The 19,024-nt window shown below is 45.8% G+C and overlaps 1 pseudogene; it reads left to right on the top strand.

Moving 5' to 3' along the window:
* Nucleotides 1-7,861: 7,861 nt before the first annotated feature.
* LOC119336182 lies at nt 7,862-18,908 on the top strand (annotated as a pseudogene).
* The last annotated feature ends 116 nt before the right edge of the window (nt 18,909-19,024 follow it).

Genomic DNA, 19,024 nt, shown 5'->3' with positions numbered 1-19,024 from the left:
CGCTGGGAGAACTACTGCGATTGTGTCCCGGTTCTTCCGGACGAACACCTCAGTAGATAAAGCCGAAAACTGACTGTCATGATAAAGCGAGAGCTGGTCAGCTGTTCGCGAAGTTGTAAAATCTTTAAGGATTTATTCCGCATAATGCCATAATAAAATGCAGAGTGCGAAGGATCGGTCCACTGATCAGGCACTATTAGAGCCCCTCGTGCAGTCTTCCGAACACCAGGGGCTGCACCTCCCATACTCGAATTCCTATGGCTAAGTGAGAGTAATAAAGCCCTATAGTCAGATTGCCTGGTTCGCTGTGCTGAACACCTCCTTTATGGACCCAAGAATGGGGTAAAGAGTGTTCAGGTGTATCCCGAACACCCCCGTACTCTCTACATGGGGGCAGAAGCCAACGACTGGCCAACTCTCAAGACTAATATATAAAACGGTCGCGCAGGAATAAAACTTTCATATAACATGCAAATACATAAAAGTGACTTTGTTCCGCCTTACAAAGGACAGCATTACTGCCTTTAGGGAAAAATAATGGCTTTCACACATTGCTCTGCCACAAGGCGGGCCCCTTTCAGGACACCATCATAATATAATTCGGGCTTGCGGTGCTCCTTCCCCTCCGGCGGCCCCTCGGTCATCAGCTTCTCAGCATCAAGCTTCCCCCAGTGCACTTTCGCACGGGAAAATGCCGTTCGTGCACCTTCTATACAAACCGACCGCTTAATGACGTCAAGCCGAGGCAGGCACTCACAATTCACTTCACGAGCCCAAAGAAACTACTTGGAATGGGCTCGGCGGGCCATAGCCGGATAACCAAATCCTTCATGGCTAGTTCAGCCACCTGGTGCAGTTCGACCAGCTGCTTCAGCTGGTCGACAAATGGCACCGGATAATTCGGCGCCAGATACTGCGACCAGCAGAGCTTCGCCATAGTCTCCTTCTCCTCATCTCGGTAGAATTGGGCAGCATTAGATATGCTGCATGGCAGATCCGCAAATGCCCCTAGAGAAATCAGGATTCAATGGGTCACACTGAATCTTTCCTACTACCGCATATAAATCGCTTTGAATAAGAAAAAGCCTTACCAGCCACAATCTTCCGCGCCTCCTGAATATCCTTCAGAGCAGCCTGGGCTTCCTCCCGAGCATCATTTGCGGCTTGGAGAGCTTGGACGAGTTCAGATTCTTTCAATCATAGATTCTGCTCCAAAGTCTCGCTTTTCTTCACGGCCTCCTGAAGCTCTCGTTCAGCTTCAACGACCCTGGCCTCGTGCTTCTCGCGGCGAGCCTGCTCCGCGTCTGCCTTCTTTTCGGCCAAGGCAACAGCCTTCTTGAGCGCCTCAATTTCGGCATTCGCCCCTAGAGTGCGCGATATAAATGCTTCAATTAGACACAACTACTTACTTGTGCTAACAACTTACTATTCAACATACCTTGTTTATCCTCCAGCTGCTTCTTTACTCGGCCGAGTTCCTCTTCGACCCGCTCCAGACTCTGCTTGAGTCCGGACACTTCCGCAGTATGAGAGGAGGCAGTCGCTGCAGACGCCTGATTCATAGAGAAACAAATATATGTCATTAGCTGAGTCTCCTACGGACGGGAATTTGATCCCCTGTCCGGTTCTTGTCCTCACCGAATAGTGTATCAGGGGCTACTATCTATACTATGACAGTCTCCTAAAAACTTCTAAAACATACCTCCAAGCCTTTTATAAGGCTGATGCAGGATTCATTTAGTCCGCTCTCGGCAACCTGAATTTTTTCTATCACCGCGCCCATAAGGGCGCGATGTTCATCGATGATGGAAGCGCTCTCCAGCGCTGTCGATAAGCCGCCCATCACCTTTGGTTGGACAGAGGTTGCAGGTGGAGCAGGATCACCCCCTCCAGTCAAGATGGGCTGCCTGCCTGATCCCGGAGCCTCAAGGGTCTCCGGGACTGTGTCCGGCTGTGGGCCGAATCCAAGGTCGCCCCCACCGTCGTCGTTCATGGGAGCCGCCGCTCCCGCGTGTCCGGCCCCTGAGGTGCGCCCCCTGGTTCGGGTCCTTTTGGGATGACACCTCGGTGTCACAACCAGGCTTTGGGGAAGGGGCCCTCGGAGGTGTCTCGCTCTCCAAGGCATCGGAACTCAACGAATCCTCCGATGAGGACTGTTTGGTAGAGGACCATGCCAGACTGTAAAAAGTACAGTGCAAATCGAAATATTACACTTTAGTAATCCTGGATACATGGACATGTTCGGATTTCATGCACTTATGAGTTTACCAGGGGCTGGGCCCTAGGATCCCACTCCGGGCTACTATCGGTAGCTGTGGTGGACGCCTCTGGGATGAGTGTCCTTCCCCTCTTAGGCAAATCTGCCTCTAAGGATGAGGAGGCAGCCCTTTTCTTCCCTCCCCCCGTAGGGGACTCGTCCTCTTCCTCCTCCTCGTCCGCTTCGGAGGAGGGATGGTCACTAGAGTCTTTGGACTTCGTGTCCGAGGCACCGTGATGACGGAGACCGCTCCTGGTTTCCTTGGCCTTTTTGTTGGCCTCTTTCTTCGGCGCCTCGTAAGGCGCCGGGACCAGCATCTTCGTAAGAAGAGGTCCCGCCGGTTCTTCCGGCAGCGGGGCCGGACAATGAATCCGCTCCGCCTTCTTTGTCCATCCCTGAGGTAATCGTGGAAAAGCACGTTAAAAAACATCTCCCTCGGGACATACCAATGAAACATATGGATGGCCAAGACATAATGACGACTTACCGAACTTGCGGGGTGGGACAGTTGGTACCCGCGGTCTGCGGCGGAGTCCGGCCATGGTTTGCTGGACTTAAAAAGCACCTTCCAGATGTCCTTGTGCGAGGAGCCGAAAAGCTCCCGCGGGGTCTGGTGCTCAGCCGGGTCATACTCCCACAAATGGCAGCTTTTGTGCTGACAGGGAAGAATCAGGCGTACCAGCATCACCTGGACTACGTCAATGAGCTTGATGGCCCTGTCTTCCATACCTTTGACGCGCGCCTAGATTATCGACAGTTCATTAGACGACGACCAGTTCAAGCCCTTCTTGGGCCAGGACGTAAGCCGCAAAGGGGCTCCAGATCGAAACTCAGGAGCAGCGGCCCATTTTTTGCCGCGCGGCTCAGTGATGTAGAACCACTGCTGCTGCCACTCCTTGATGGAATCATTGAAAGTACCCGTTGGCCATGTGACCTTGGGCATCCCGCTCACCATGGCGCCTCCGCACTCGGCGTGTTCGCCATTCACCACCTTGGGCTTCACATTGAAGATCTTCAGCCATAGTCTGAAGTGTGGCGAGATGCAGAGAAAGGCCTCGCACATGATGATAAACGTCGAGATATTGAGGAAGGAATTGGGGGATAGATCGTGAAAATCGATCCCGTAGTAATACATGACGCCATGAACAAAAGGGTGAAGAGGAAACCCAAGCCCGCGGATGAAATGGGGGAGGAAAACGACCCTCTCATGGGGCTCCGGAGTAGGGACAATCTGTCCCGCCGTCGGAAGACGGTGGCCGATTTTCTTGGCCAGATACCCGGCCGCTCACAGTTTTTTAATATCCTTCTCCTGGACAGAGGAGGCCATCCACTTGCCTCCTGCTCCGGATCTGGACATTTTCGAAGAACCTTTGTTGGTGGGAAGATGAATGCTTAGGCGCTAGGGCTCGAGCGAAAGGAAAGGGACGAGCAGAAGAAGAAGAAGGTGTGGGTAGAAAGGACGGGGCCTTTCCCCTTTATAGAGGCGACGAAACTTTATGCCTCCCCGCTTGCCTAATGGAACCTGCTCGTTCCCCACTCACCGCGATTGGTGGTACGGTTGGGTTACCCACGCCCGTATTGAAGAGAATCCCGCGTTAAGGGGGCACAATCTCTGCTTTGATAAGACATGCCAAGGAAACCACCTCGCAATATGAGCCGGAGCTGGTTGTGAAGAACGGTTCGCATAATGACCGGACCATGGCGTGCTATCATGCTATAAAGAGTTGTCAGCAGATTAGATTCGTGGATTATTATTCTCTCTACGGTGGTATGTGGAACTTGTTTTATAGAGTCGGACACGTACCTTGTGTTCGGAATTTATCTTGAGGTATTCGGAGATGGAACCCGCCTTGCAATGCCGAAGACAATATGCGCGCCGGACTCATCATCATTGAAGCCTGGTTCAGGGGCTACTGAGGGAGTCCTGGATAAGGGGGTATCCGGATAGCCGGACTATATACTTTGGCCGGATTGTTGGACTATGAAGATACAAGATTGAAGACTTCATCCCGTGTCCGGATGGGACTCTCCTTTGCGTGGAAGCCAAGCTTGGTGGTCCGGATGATAGATCTCCTTCTCTATAACCGGCTCTGTGTAACCCTAGCCCCCTCCGGTGTCTATATAAACCGGAGGGTTTTAGTCCATAGGACAACACAATCATAATCATAGGCTAGCTCCTAGGGTTTAGCCTCTACAATCTCATGGTAGATCAACTCTTGTAATACTCATATCTTCAAGATCAATCAAGCAGGAAGTAGGGTATTACCTCCATCGAGAGGGCCCGAACCTGGGTAAACATCGTATCCCCAGTCTCCTGTTACCATTAGCCTTAGACGCACAGTTCGGGACCCCCTACCCGAGATCTGCCGGTTTTGACACCGATAGTGGACGCACGGCAGATGCCAAAGGATGGCTGAAGAGAGGAGGCGGCTCGAGGGCATTAGTGGGCTCCAGAGGCGGGGTCGGCATGAGCGAGCATGGGACGCAAGACATACCCAGGTTCGAGGCTCTCCGGAGAGATAACACCCCTAGTCCTGCCAAGGTTGGTTTATGTGATATGGTACAGAGTTGCTCTTAGAGCTGTTCGGAGGAAGAAGGAGGACAGACCAAGGCTTAGGCTGTCCCCTCTCCCTAGTTTGTGTTTCTACTGATCCACTTCTTGTCTATCTACCTGCATACATGCAGGCCTCCTGGGGGGTTTTACAGGTCAACCCCCTAGAGCTACAATGGTAAAGCTACAAGGCCGTGGGGCCAGGCTGTCATTGTCTGGGGAGCCGACGTTGGGGCCCGCCGGGTGTCAGGGCTTGCCGGGTTTGCCGGGCGAGGGGCCCATGTGCCAGGGGGCACTATTCGACGTCTTGTCAAATGTCACGGAATGGCCAGGTCGAGTCGGCTATAGTGGCGCTTCGCCTGGTCGCCGTCCGCTGGCGTTAGCAGTGACGATAGGCGTACTGTAGCCACGCCGGCCTCGGTCAGCAGGGTAGGTGGGGCACTGTTGCCACGCCTCTGCCGGTCAGAGGAGTTGGTGGGGCACTGTTGCTTTGCTCATCCCTGAATGGAGACTCATCCCATCGTACGACTGGGATGGGACGGGCGCTGACCCGTAGCGAGGAATATGCCACGGGGCAGCTAGCTTGTTGGGGAAGTCTTGATGCGCCGGGATCTGCCCGCTTGCGTTAGCTGGCAGGGCCGGGTTGCCGTTTTGGTCGTGTCGAAGAGTTCAGCCGGGTTGGTGGTCTTGGCCGGGTCGCGGGACCCGGCCGAGTGCGAGCCGGACTGAGGGGCGATGCTGGCCCCGATATTTTGAAAAAGATCTGGGTTCCCTTGCCTGCACGGGGTTCATCCCCACGACAACGCCCCTGTTTTTTTTTCATTTTGTCTTTTCTTTTCTTTTCTCATTTCTATTTTAGTTTTTCTTCTTTAAATTAATTAAAAATTCCAAATTATAAAAAGTTTCTAGTTATAAAAAATGCTAGAGAAATTATAAAATTTGAGTGAATTCACAAAATCTTTGGGAAATCATAAAATTTTCGCTGTTTCAATAAATGTTGGTGATTTTACAAAACTGTTCGCAAGTTATAAAAATCACAATCTGGAAAAACATATTAGGAGGTAAATCATGTGCATGATTATGAAAAAATGATTGTGTATTCAAAACATATCCTTGAATCCAAAAAAATGTCCATGAAATTTGAGAAAATATTCATAAAATCAAATGTTTTTTGCGAAATTCAAAATTTATCCCCAATTTTAAAAAAGTCATCGATTCAAAAAATGATAGCTGGGTAAAAATATATTCATGAATTCAAAAGCTATTAATGCATTTAGATAAATGTTTGTCTAAACAAAACAAATGTTCATTATTTTTAAAAATGTCCTAATTAAAAAAAGATGTTTGTAGATTTGAAAAGCAGTTTGTTGATTCAGAAGTATTCTATGTCTAGGATTTGATTAGTTTTTGAAAAGTCTTTATATGTCTAGGCGTTGGAAGTAGTTTGTGGTCGATGAGATTGTTTTCTAAAGTTTTAATATTCCCTTGCGCGAGACAATGCCAAGTATGTCGTGTAGTGGCAAGCTCATTGCTCACGTGGAATGCATTGCGATCACGTGTACATCATGTCCATCATCAACATGGTAAGCCACGGTATTAAAATAGAGGACACTCATTGTCTGAGTATTGAGTAATACTTATTTGGTTAGCGTGTATTTTTTGTGCCTCCCGTTGCAATGCACGGGCATGTTTGCTAGTACCTAAAAAAAGTGATAAAATATTTCCAAATTAATTTGAATTGGCCTTTTGATATTTGTGTTAGTGTCGCAAACATACTTAACAATTTTTGTGCCAAACAAGTAGTAGCGTTTCGTTGGTGAAAAAGAAAACAAATTGGAAAAAACTAACGCCCACACGTGTGACATCTTGCACATCGCCCACATGCCTACATCACCATTCATTTTGCCGCGTATGAACAGATGATATCAACATAAATCTTTTTAGTTTTTAGCTTAAAAATATTTTATCTTCTAATAAAAAAATCAAATTAAAAATCCGTTTCATCATTATCCGTCTCGACGAGATCTTCAAAACTAGACCCCATGTTGATATGTTTCAACGAATTTTTTTTTGCTCAAAAGTTGCCATGATGTTTACACTGTAGTTACCATATTGTTTAAACTAAAGTTGCCATGTGACAGTTTTAGTTTGTAGAGCATGACAATTTTTGTTTTTTTATGATGACAGTTTCAGTACTTTGACGATGAAAATTATTTTTTGTATGAACCATGATAATTTTAAGTACATGTATCATGGCAATTTAGTTTATGGATCATGTGGGAAGTCTAGTTTCTTAATTCTTCGTTTTATAATATGTCAAAATTTACTTTTAAATGTAGAAGAAAATAGCTGAAACATATCATGACAACTTGAGTGTAAACATCATGCCAATCCATGTGCAATAGACATGACAACTTTTAACCAAAAAAATTCATTAAAATATATTGATATGTGATCTAGTTTCGATGATCTCATCGCGAGAGATTTAATGGTGAAAACGGATCTTCAATCGGATTTTTCATTTAAGAGATAAAACATTTAAAAACTGAAAATCCAAAAAGATTCCCACATGCATGCATGCGGTGACGTGTCGGAGTCTGTGTATTATAAAACGTGTGAACGAGTTTGACTCCCACCACACGTGTGGGCGTTAGCGTTGTCCAATAAATTTGGAATGATATTTTTGGGTAATATTTGGTGTTGAATTTGTTTTTTTTTTGCACATGCCAAAATGTTCAAGTTTTTTGCCTAAAACTTTGCAGGTAATTTGTTAAGGTTTTCTGACATTTTAAAAATTATTTTTCGCGTGTAGGACCACGTGCTCCCGTAAGCCAAATTGAATTTCCTTAGTTTACTTTGCACTCTACTGTAAACCGACTTATCTGGGAAGCGGATCTGCCCCTATAAAAGAGAAAAACTGGGAAGCGGATCTCCAAAAAAATTAAGGTAAACGTTTAGAGCTGGCGCGCCGGGCCAATCTTTGGCCGGTCACGCTCGCGACTTAGTCTGATGGACCCACTCCCCATCTAAAGCGGTCGCTCGTGCTCTTCTTCCATCTTATCTCATTCCTTATCCTCTCCTCTCCTCCTCACCTACCCCCAGCCATGGCCTGAAGCCTTTTGCTCCTGCTGGCCATTTTCTCCTCCATCTCGTGAAGCCCTTTGCTCCTGCTAGCCATTTTCTCCTCCATCTCTAGCCGTCGAGCTACCCCATGCCTTCCCGCCTGTCGGTCGCGGACACAGCCACCCGAGCAGGGAGGAGTGCGCAGCTGGGCGCGCTCATCGCCATGGGTTGCTCGCAACCGTGTGCGCCCCTTTCCATGGCCGGCGAAGCCGGATGCGCTAGCCGCCATGGCCGAGCTGCAATTGACCACGTCAACGGCGAGTTTTTGCTACAACCTTGTTTTGATTTTGCTGGAACCGGCTCATGTTTTTGCTTCCACCCACCCCCGCCCAAAATCTCCTCTCAAGGTGTTTTTTGCTGGAATCGGCGTACGATTTTGCTACAACCGTTTGATTTTTTGTTACTGCATGTGTTTGTCGAATTTTTGCTACATCCCATCTCCATGACATGCGAGACCCAGTACTGTGTTTCTTGATGCAACTTTTTGTCAGTTTTTTGTTACCACGGGTGTTGACGATTGCTACATTCATTCTCACGAGATGCTACATCCCTGTTTTTTCCGATCGATTATTTTTTGCTACAACCATGTTTGATTTTGCTGGAACCGAAGTCAAATTTTGCTACTTCCATCCACGGCGGCGTTGCTCGACGACGGCGATGGATTTTTATTGTTGCAACCGTATCGGAGTTTTGCTACTACTAGAGATGTCATTTGCTACTGACAGAGTTTGCTATGAAGATAAGCTGTAACCAGGGGACAACATCGGAGCTGCAGGAAGGGGACGACGGCGGAGCTGAGCTGCAAGCAGGGGATGACGACGGAGCTGCAATCATCGACGAGGAGGGAGCTGCATCTGATGGCGTGCATGAGGATTTTTCATGCTGGAACCGGCGAGGATTCGTGCCTCCATGGATCTTTTTTTTTGAGCGGGAGGAGGAGATTGCGTGAGGGCGGCGAACGTCGGCGAGGGCGGCGAGCGGCGGTGCTTCGGACTCGGTCGCCTCGCGGGGGATTATGGCGGGGGATCGATAGCGCCGCAGCCTCCTCTCGCTGATGTGCGGCGCTCGCTAAAAAAGAACAAAGCGGGGGAGGCATATCCGATGTCTAGCAATCATTTGCATCGCTTGGAATCCTACGGTCCTAGGTGGACCGGCCAAATCGTTCCGCCGGTGCGCTGGTGCAGAGTAGCGCCCAAAAATTAATTATCTGGGAAGCGGCCGGTGACCCGCTTATTTGGTCCTCCCGCGGACTGTATATAAACCAGACTACCCCTCAACTCTGGAGTTATTTACCTCCTTCCTACCATCAAATAAAAGGGCGCGTCCCTGACCCAATCGAGAATCGTACTAGGGTTTCGCCGCCGCCGCCTCCCCGCCATTGAAAATCGGCCCCTCGCCGCCTGTCCAGGCTCGTCCTTCCTTCCACGATTCGCACGTTGCGTGCCCCGCCTCGTACGTCCACGGGCTGTACAAGATCCCGCCGTTGAACCGAAGTCCGCGGGACGAGTAGCCAAGGCACCAAGCTGACGCTGGCCAGCCTCTTGTCCTGCCCAAAGGAAGGTAATTTTCCTTCTTGTATTATCTTTATTAGATCTGCACGATCTTGGTAGAGGAAATAGAATAATTTGAAATGAATTAAGCCCAAAGGAAGGTAACTTTCCTTCTTGTATTATCTTTATTAGATCTGCACGATTTTGGTGGAGGAAATAGAATAATTTGAAATGGATTGAGTTGTGCAATGGAATACGTACTTTTGACTCTAGTTTTCATCTTCCTACGGCTGGATTGGATTACGGAATGCAAAACTAAAAAAATTAGGAAATGGTTTCACAAAGTCTGTTAGATAAATAATAATGTTCTGTCTGTGTTGTCTCTAGATGTTGACAGTAGAAAAAATCAGCCAGGAAATCGAGTGCAAAATGGGATGCCCATGCAGCCAATGTTTACTATGAGATTTTTGTGCACCGAGTGATTGCAAATAACAGGCCAAATGGTTACTTGAATAACAGAGGTTACGCTAACCTTATGGCTGTCATGCCCCAGCAGGGGATTTGAGGTGGATAGGGGTGGAAATGGCTAGGGTTTGTCGACTTCGTCAGGGAAAGAGGAAAATCACCAGGGAAGAAGACGAGATATGCTAACTACTTTATTCCAAAGCTGTATCTCTTCTCTTACCTCCTTTCCAAGCCGAAGCGGCATATGTAGAGTTCGTTACAATAGTTCCCTGTAGCTAGGTGCTTTTAATTGGAATGTTAAAGTAAACAGTGAATAAGTGCTGTAGTAACAGTCAGTATCTGATCTCCCTTCATTCGCTCTCACAAGATCTTGGCCGTCCTTTAACTGAACCCACAAGTGCTGAATCTTTTGGACACTAGGCTCATCAGGCTTAAGTGTATTGACTGACGTTACTGACAATGCCGCCCTTCTGAGATCAGCCTTGTCCTCAAGGCTTGAACGATGGAAAAGTCGTCTCGATGAAACAGACATCTTCCCAAGTAGCGTTATCGGGAGTCGGGACCCAAGCTTTCCCAGTGGATTAGCCATTGTTCCACTGGAACTTTCTTGTGACTTTCTTGTGAGTGATAGTTCTGGTGTCCAGCTGAGAAAATGGTGTTGTCTTGATCTTGCCATCTTCAGTGACTAATGGAGCATGAGGGAGTGTAACAGCCATGTTTGCCAACATGTTCTTTGAGCTGGCTGATGTGGAACACAGGATGCATTGCTGCCAGTTTATAGGACACCTGACCAATTCTCCGTAGCACTTTAAAAGGTCCATAATACTTAGATCGCAGTTTCAGCACCCCCCTTAACCCAAATGCATTCTGGCGATAAGGTTGGATTCTGATAGATACCATTGCTCCTTCCTTCAATTGTCTTTCTGTCCTTAACTTGTGAGCTTGCATTTTCATGCGTTCTTGAGCAACTTGGAGATTTTCTTTCAGCTTGTGCAGTAACTGTTGCTTTTCATAGCTGTTAACTGAACTGCTGGACAGAATGTATCTTACAGAACAAACTCGCCAACCATAGGGGTGGGTAGTTGTATAACACTTCAAATGACAACTGTTCGAATGCAGAGTGAAAAGAAGTGTTGTACCACCATTCTGCGAATGACAGCCATACCAATATACCATTACTTAGGTTCTTAGAAGACCATGCTCCTGAGCTAATGTTCCACACACTGATTGACTCTTTTGGTCTATCCATCGGTTTGTGGGTGGTGAGGAACATGAAGGCCATTAGGATGCACAAATTGCTGTGGTGTTGTGGATGTATTTACTTCTGGAGGTCACACAGTTGGTACTGTCCGAGTAAACAATAGTAACTGGTGGCATTTGTTTTATCTGAATTTGACCCGATGTCACTGGTGTCTGAAAGACAGGTCCAATATCTGTTTCTCAGTCTCATGCACAGTATCTGAAGGTGGGTTCAGCACAGGAGTGTGTTGTGCTTTCTGTTGAAATAATATACCTTCAGAATGCTCTGTGATTGTGTATGAGGATTTCCTGTCCAGCAGAATACTTCGTCATCATCGTATCAAGTGCTTGGACAGTCTACATGTTGACCTTGATTTCATGGATGCCAGCCGCTAAAATCTCAAGTGCTGCAATATCTTCACGCACCTTCGCCAATTCAGATTCCAAGCGTTCGACAGCTGATCGTCATCGAAGTTCGCCAGTTGCTGCCTGGTCGTTGTCCTCATCATCGTGATTTCACCGGTTTAGAAGAGGAGTTTTACACCAAGACAAGCTCAGCAACCCAAATCGAAATGGTGAGATCCTGCTGCCATCCAAAAATCAGCCACCGGTGACACATAGAGCAAGATGGAACCAGGGATTTTATTGTGGATGAGATGTTCGTCGACAACCTGCTCCAACCTCTTGCTTTGTGTCCGAATTGGTCTACTGCCACCTCACGCCGCCGGATCGAGTCAGATCATCGCTCGAACCACCGATGCCTGAAACTCGGGAGGGTTCTCTGCTGAATTCCCGTTCGTTCGCCACCGTGCCGTCCGAGGAAGGACTATACCTTTGTCAATGCCCCAGCCCGGGATTTGAGGTGTATAAGGGTGGAAATGGCTAGGGTTTGTCGACTTGGTCAGGGAAAGAGGAAAATCACCAGGGAAGAAGACGAGATATGCTAACTACTTTACTCTAAAGTTTTATCTCTTCTCTTACTTTCCAAGCCAAAACTGCATATATAGAGAATAGAGTTCATTACAATAGTTCCCAGTAGCTAGGTACTTTTAATTGGAAATGTAAAAATTAACAGCGAATAAGTACTGTATTAACTGTCAATATCTGATCTCCCTTCATTCGCTCTCACAAGATCGTTGCAGTCCGTTAACTGACCCCACAAGTGTCGAATCTTTTGGACACTAGGCTCGTCAGGCTTAAGTGTAGTGACTGATGGTATTGACAATGGCCCAGTTCAATGAACGCACGGGCAGGAATATAGCTGTTAATATGCTGCACTGAAACAAGCTCTTGATAGTTTTTTTAAAAGGAAACAAGCTCTTGATAATTTTTAAAAAAGAAACATGCCCTTGACAATTCAAAAAAGGAACACAAGGGAACTAATCTGAAACCGCACAAGGATATTCATGTGCTGCTGTTACTCTGGTAGGGCTGCTTGTTGATTAGAAATCATACTAGATCCTTTAAGCAGGTCTCTAAACAAAGATTGTATACATAAACACCATGATTATACCACCTAATCAAGCAGTCAACCCGCTGAAGTAAAGTTCCAATTAGATGGATGCATGTAATCGGCTGGAGGTACAAGAGAAAACAGCACTACACCCCATACCACAAGACGTGGGGCACAAAACTGGATTTCAGCGTACCCCTCTCCCGCCGCAAGAATTTTTGGGTAAAATTTAGGTTTTAAGGTGCCTGAAGTCACACAAGAGCGAGGGAAGGGATGAGGAGGGCGATGCACGTGCCTGGTGTCCAGCCTTAGAAGGCACAGGGCAGGGCAATCCTAACAGGATCCCCTGGCTGTCACTCTCCAGGAGAAAAAGAGGAGGGGGCTGGGGGGCAGGAGACACTTCCAGAATCCAGAATCCAGATGAAGATGTAGGTCCTAAATCTAAATGTCCTTCATCTTCATCTGGATTCTCTAAGGATTTCCTGCCCCCTAGGCCCCTCCTTCCCCTCTTTGCATTGCCTCTTCTAGACGGACAAGAGGAAATCTTTAAAATGAGAAAGTTTTTCATTTGTGTGGTTGCATATACGGCTTCTATGTTGTTTTTGTATATGGAATGTAAAGCCTAGGTTTGACTACCTTAATCCCAGTGTACTATAACCTGCGCCAAAAAATTTGGGGTAGTGAGCCCCTTTCTTCAGTTTTGACTGGTAAACCCTTTGCTCCAAGATGATACCATACCTGTATGTTTTGGGGGAGCAAGGTGGCACTTCAAATACAGTTGGACGCAACCTAGGCTAGACATCAGGTGTAACAGTGCACATGCCTTTTCATGTCAGCACTCCATGCTAATAATTGAGCGAAGAAAGGATGCTATTTCGCCACCTTCTTTGCGTACCCCAACCAAAATTATCACTGTTGGTGTTTTGGGCAAGTCAAGGACCAGCAACCCTGACATAAGGCCATTACTAGCGTTCCTGATTAGTTGCTCTGTTATAGTTTTATATCGCTGCTTCACCGCTTATGACCCCACATTTTTCCCTATTGTTTTACTGTCTAAAAGGAAGGTCTGCTCCAGTCTTCAAAAAGATGCGGAAAGCTAAGAGGAGCGGTGATCATCTCACTAGAAGCTTTCGTAAGAGCAGAAGAGCTTCCAAAAATGAATCATGGGTCTCAGGTCTGCTAGATCTTCCTCTTCTCTCCTAGGTTTCCCCTGAAATTTCCGGAGCTTAATTTGATTATTCACAGTTGCCTTAATGTTTTATTTCCTTCAACTAGGTCGCTTCATTGGGGACTCTGATCAAGGTGTTCGGTCTGGGCTCAGTGATAGGCTAATATCATACATGTCTAAAAGCGTCGTCTCTATTACTTTGTACAATGGTGATTATATATGCTCAGTCTTCTCAATTTTCCAACAAAATATATTTGAACACAGCCAATTATAAATAATTTAAATTGCGATCTTCTGCAGAAGGCACAATCCTATTTTCATGCTCGGGCATAGCTATGGAACGCAAGGGGTGCCACCTTACAAGGTTTCTGACTTCTGCAAGTTTGGTTAGAGCTCTGAATGGTACAAATGAAGACCATGATGACTTGAAGGTTGGCAATGACAATCATCCTTTACTAATTTTGCTCACTTCTGATAATTGTGTGCTTATTTCTTGCCTTACCATTCTGTAGATTGAAGTGCGCCATGAAGGCAATGAAGTGTATATGGGGGTGATGGCTGAATATGATTTAGATCGCAACTTTGCTGTTGTCAATGTCGATGCGTTCCTTGATGTTCAGGTTCAATCTTTCCAACATGCACCCCCATGGTGAGAAATTAGTAGTTATGGGGCGTGACGTCAATGGTGGAATAATGACCAAGAATGTGGAATCGGATGGTGATTTAAAGGTATCTGATGATGATGAAGATCTTGATTGTAAAATCTCAGAGGTACACTTGCATGACGAGATGAGCATTTTAGTCTATTTCTGTTATGAATGGAGACAATAAGAATGATTTTATATTTAACTGTTGTTCTATACAACATTTTGTTCAAATTTAACCCTTGTTGCCTGTCACCTTTGTTGTGTTATAGGCTTGGGAAGGTGGGCCACTTCTTTCTGTTGGTGGGAAGGTTGTTGGCATGAACCTTTTTCTGACTACTAGAAGAGCCGTTTTCCTACCATGTGGCACAATTCTCAAGCATCTGGAGCATTACTGGACGTCCCAGCAAAAGAAGACTGGTCTTGCACGGTACATCTATTGATATATGCCCTTTTGTTCACCAACTCTACTCTACCTTAGCTCTTCCTGGATCATTCTCTGCTGTTCCTTAGCCTATTTGGGATCTGTGCTTTGCAGTTCACAGTGTTTACTTTTAATATTTACATGTTCCTTTGCCACCTCAACCAAAATATTTGCCCCTTTGGCTTGTATCATAGATCCACAGTTGTCCTGTACTAGATTAGTCATATTTCTTGGGAAGTACATGGATGAACCCATGGGCATATGAAACCACTTTGGAAAACTCATTTCTAAATGCCAAAAAAATTCTGAAAAAAGTTTCACGCATACATCTTCAAATTCTATGTGCGCACAGGAAGTTTTGGGAAAAAACAACCTTTTCTTTGGCCTGTGCAAAAAAGACAAAAAAAAGGGTCATGGAATGCTATTTAGAAGCACTGAAATTTGTCTTCTTTGCTATGGCAAAATAGAGATATTTTCACAAAACTTTGTGCCGCACACACATGTTGCGAAGATGTATGTGTGAAATTTTGTTTCGAATTTTTTGACATTGTAAAACGCGTTTAAAATGCATTTTTAAAAAGCGGGTCATATGCCCATGGGTTCAGGATGTCCCCACTCTATTTCTTGTGCCAATGTTGTAAACTGTATGTTTGTCTTGTTGGAATGTGCATTACGATCATGTTTTCATGAAACATTTTTTGCATGACTTGGGGTCCTCATTTCTCTATCTTGTTCCTTGCCTATGATTCCATCCATGTAGGTTCTGGCACCATTTTGCGTATTAATGCACTGGTCTGATCCATTTTGCATTTTGGTTAGTAGTCAACTAGTCATTTATATGTTTGGCAGGTTTGGAGCAAGACCAATAGCTGAGAAATCTAACAGCCATCCAGAAGGTGAGCACACAGCCACCCCACTCCTCGAGACTACTTAACATTGTGGTATTATGCATATTGTTGCAGTTTGTACTTTGTAATAGTAGTTATTTAGAAGCTGTGCAAGTCTAGTGTTTACATGTGTATATCAACTAGTCTGGCCTTTTCACTTATCATATTGTTAGATCTTATCAGTTAGCATATGTACACTACTATGTTTTCAAGGCGCCCAGGCGCTTTAAGGCGCTGGGGGGGGCGCCTCAACGCCTAGGCGCTCAAAGCGCGAGGCGAGGCGACGCCTTAGACACTTATTATTAGGCGGTAGGGGTACTAATATGGCGGAGGAGCTTGGCTGGAGAGGGGGAGGACCGGCGGAGATGGATCTTGGCCGGAGAGGGGAAGGGCCTGTGGAGGAGGAGCTTGGCCGGACAGGGGGAGGCCGGCGGAGGAGTAGCGGATCTGGGCCGGCGGCGTGAGAGGAGAGAGCTCCTCTCTCTTTTCCCCTCGATTTGGAGTCACGGGTGTGTTCCCCTCTCTCTCCTGCCTCTGTTTACCCCCTCTCTCCCGCCCAATTTCTCTTCCCTCCCGCCAATTCCTCTTTCTGGCGCGCGCCAGCTGCTGGTTCCCGCTCAACCTGCCCACGCATGTCCAGGGCGTCCAAAATCAACTAAAGCGGCGCCTTATCCGCCTAGGCGACGCCTTGGACGCCTCAACAGCAGAAGGCGGACGCCTTAGACAGAAAACTAAGGCGACGACGACGCCTTGACGTCCCCGAGCGCTCTGACGCCTAAGCGACGCCTAGGCGACGCCTTGAAAACATACGTACACTACATTCTTGGGTATGTTCATGCATGCCGACTTCTAACGTTAGTTGTGCTCAGGCTGTTGTCATGATATAACTAATGTTACATGCTTATCATATGCAGGATTTATGTGAATTTACTTTCATGTATAGTATATGTCAGTACTGATCACTTTGACCTTGTTGCCAGTATATGTAGAATTGCTCAACCAGGAGCAGTTCGATCTAGATTCCATGGGTTACCCGAAGTTACCGTCCTCCATGTTAGGAGGTGTGTCACTGCTTCTAAATTTCTGACCTTCTACAGCAATCCTGTACCACACTAACAACTATTCTACAATTGTATATTTCTCCAGCTGGCATGATTTTGGTTAATACTTTTGAAGAGACTTTTGGCGACATACATGGTGAAGGTGTCTGGAGAAAATTTAGTAAAAGAGCTTCTAACATAAATCACAATGTTGTCGCACTGGCTTCATTCAGTGGTGATTCTACAGTAATGTGCCATTTACTGTTTCATCTCTGTTTTGATTACAACTAGCTAATAGCCAGAATCATGCAGGAGAAAAAAGGGTTTTTGCATGCACGGGTTTCTTTATTGAATGGAATGGATCTAGGATAATTTTGACATCAGCAAGCTTGGTTAGAAATTCTGGTGATGAGAACAAGATTGTTGAAAACTTGAGGGTTGGTGCTCCTTGTTTTGCGACTGCTGTTCTTTTGAGGTGCTGCTCAAGTCTCATCACTGTATTATTTGCAGATTGAAGTGTTGCTTAATAACAGCCAATGCATAGAAGGGACACTACAGCATTATAGTCTGCATTACAACGTCGCTCTAGTTACTGTCAAGGATTACCCTGCCATTCGTCCATTAAATACTCTGCTTCGTTGGGACAAGGCTTTTAAAGTAGCAGCTGTAGGGCGGTGCTTCAAATCAGGTGTGTTAATGGCTACTAGTGGGGATCTGGTTTCCTGGACAGGCACACTTGATTGCAATTTCCTCTCAACTTCCACGTGTAAAATCACTAAGGTAATCCAGTGTTTCTTATTCCCTGATTTTTTGTGGTGATAGTAAATACTCGTCTGTTTTTCTACAAGGCGTAGTTTTGACTGTCCAAAAGCGAGCTTTGACTGTAAATTCCCCTGACATTATTTTGCTTGCAGTTAACATGGCTATGAGAAAGTACTTTGGAATATGTTTTTTTTGACAAAACCTAGATATTATTGGATTAATCAATGGTCAAAGCTTGAATTTGGGCAGACAAAATACGCCTTGTATTTCTGAAAAAGTATAGTTGCATCGGAATAAGTTGGCTAGCAATACCTATTTGGAATAGAAATCACAGCTTTTCCATGTCAACTTGCTAGGCTGGGATTGGAGGCCCTCTTGTCAGTCTTGATGGGGATGTTATTGGCATGAACTTCTATGATAAGAGAATAGGAACCCGTTCCTGTTTTTGGAGGAGATTTTCAAAATTCTAGCATTGTTTGAGACAAAAAGGTATCCAAGTGCTTATCACATAAGTTCTTATCTGAATATTTTAAGAAGCTTGCTGAAGCATAATCTTTTTATTGGTATGTTTGACAGTAAACTTGGTGAAGCTGGCAATGATAGTGATCCCTCTGACACGCCTTTCTTGAAAATGGATGAAGATGACAACAATAAGTTGAACAGGTTGGTCTTCTGATGCATATTAAGATGGGGTTAAGTTTTGGACAAATTATTTCATTAAAATTGAACTGCAGGTGGCCTGTGCCCATGCCGTGCTGGCGCAATCCTGACTACGTGGATGAGGATAAGTCTGATGATGATGATGTCTTTGATCCCAAATCTGGCCGCACACTGAGATACGGTTACTTCAAGGGAAAGAAAGTCATGCTCTTTTAGATGCAGTCACACCCTTGTTTGGTCACACAATCTCCATATCATTGCGTGTTTGAGATGGTAGAACACGTGTCTTGCTTAAGTCGTATTATGTTCTGCGTCTGTATATTGGAATCATTCTGTGTTATGTTGTGTAATACTCCGTCCGATCCAAATAAGTTTCTCAGTTTTGAACTAAGGTTAGTTCAACCTTGGTTCAAAACTGCGACACTTATTATGGATCGGAGGTACTCCCTCCGTGTTTAAATATAGCTTTTGTAGAGATTTCACTATGGACCACATGCAAATGTATATAGATGCATTTATATTTAGGAACGGAGGGAGTCCTTCAGACCGACGAGTTTGCTGCCTGTGCTGTTTGTCGATCACTGTTTTGGGCACAAATCAATGTTCCGTGTTGGAAGCCTGCCAACCTTATAGGATGGACTCCTCTACAAGACGGCAAATGTAACCCTTGTTTACACGTGGGGACCATATGTTAGTGTCTGTTCTGCTGACGATCTATTGCTTTTAGGCATGTTTGGACACTTCACTAGAATCGTGCTTTGCTGGGCAGCATTTCCTGTGTATTTTTTTGCAAGTGTTCAATTGCCGATGTTTTCTTATGAAAAATCATCTGTGCTGGATGGCGTATTGCTTTGGTGTTTT

Source organism: Triticum dicoccoides, chromosome 7B (genome assembly GCF_002162155.2).
Source record: "Triticum dicoccoides isolate Atlit2015 ecotype Zavitan chromosome 7B, WEW_v2.0, whole genome shotgun sequence".
NCBI classification, from domain to species: domain Eukaryota; kingdom Viridiplantae; phylum Streptophyta; class Magnoliopsida; order Poales; family Poaceae; genus Triticum; species Triticum dicoccoides.
This window is presented reverse-complemented; position numbering and strand designations above follow the sequence as displayed.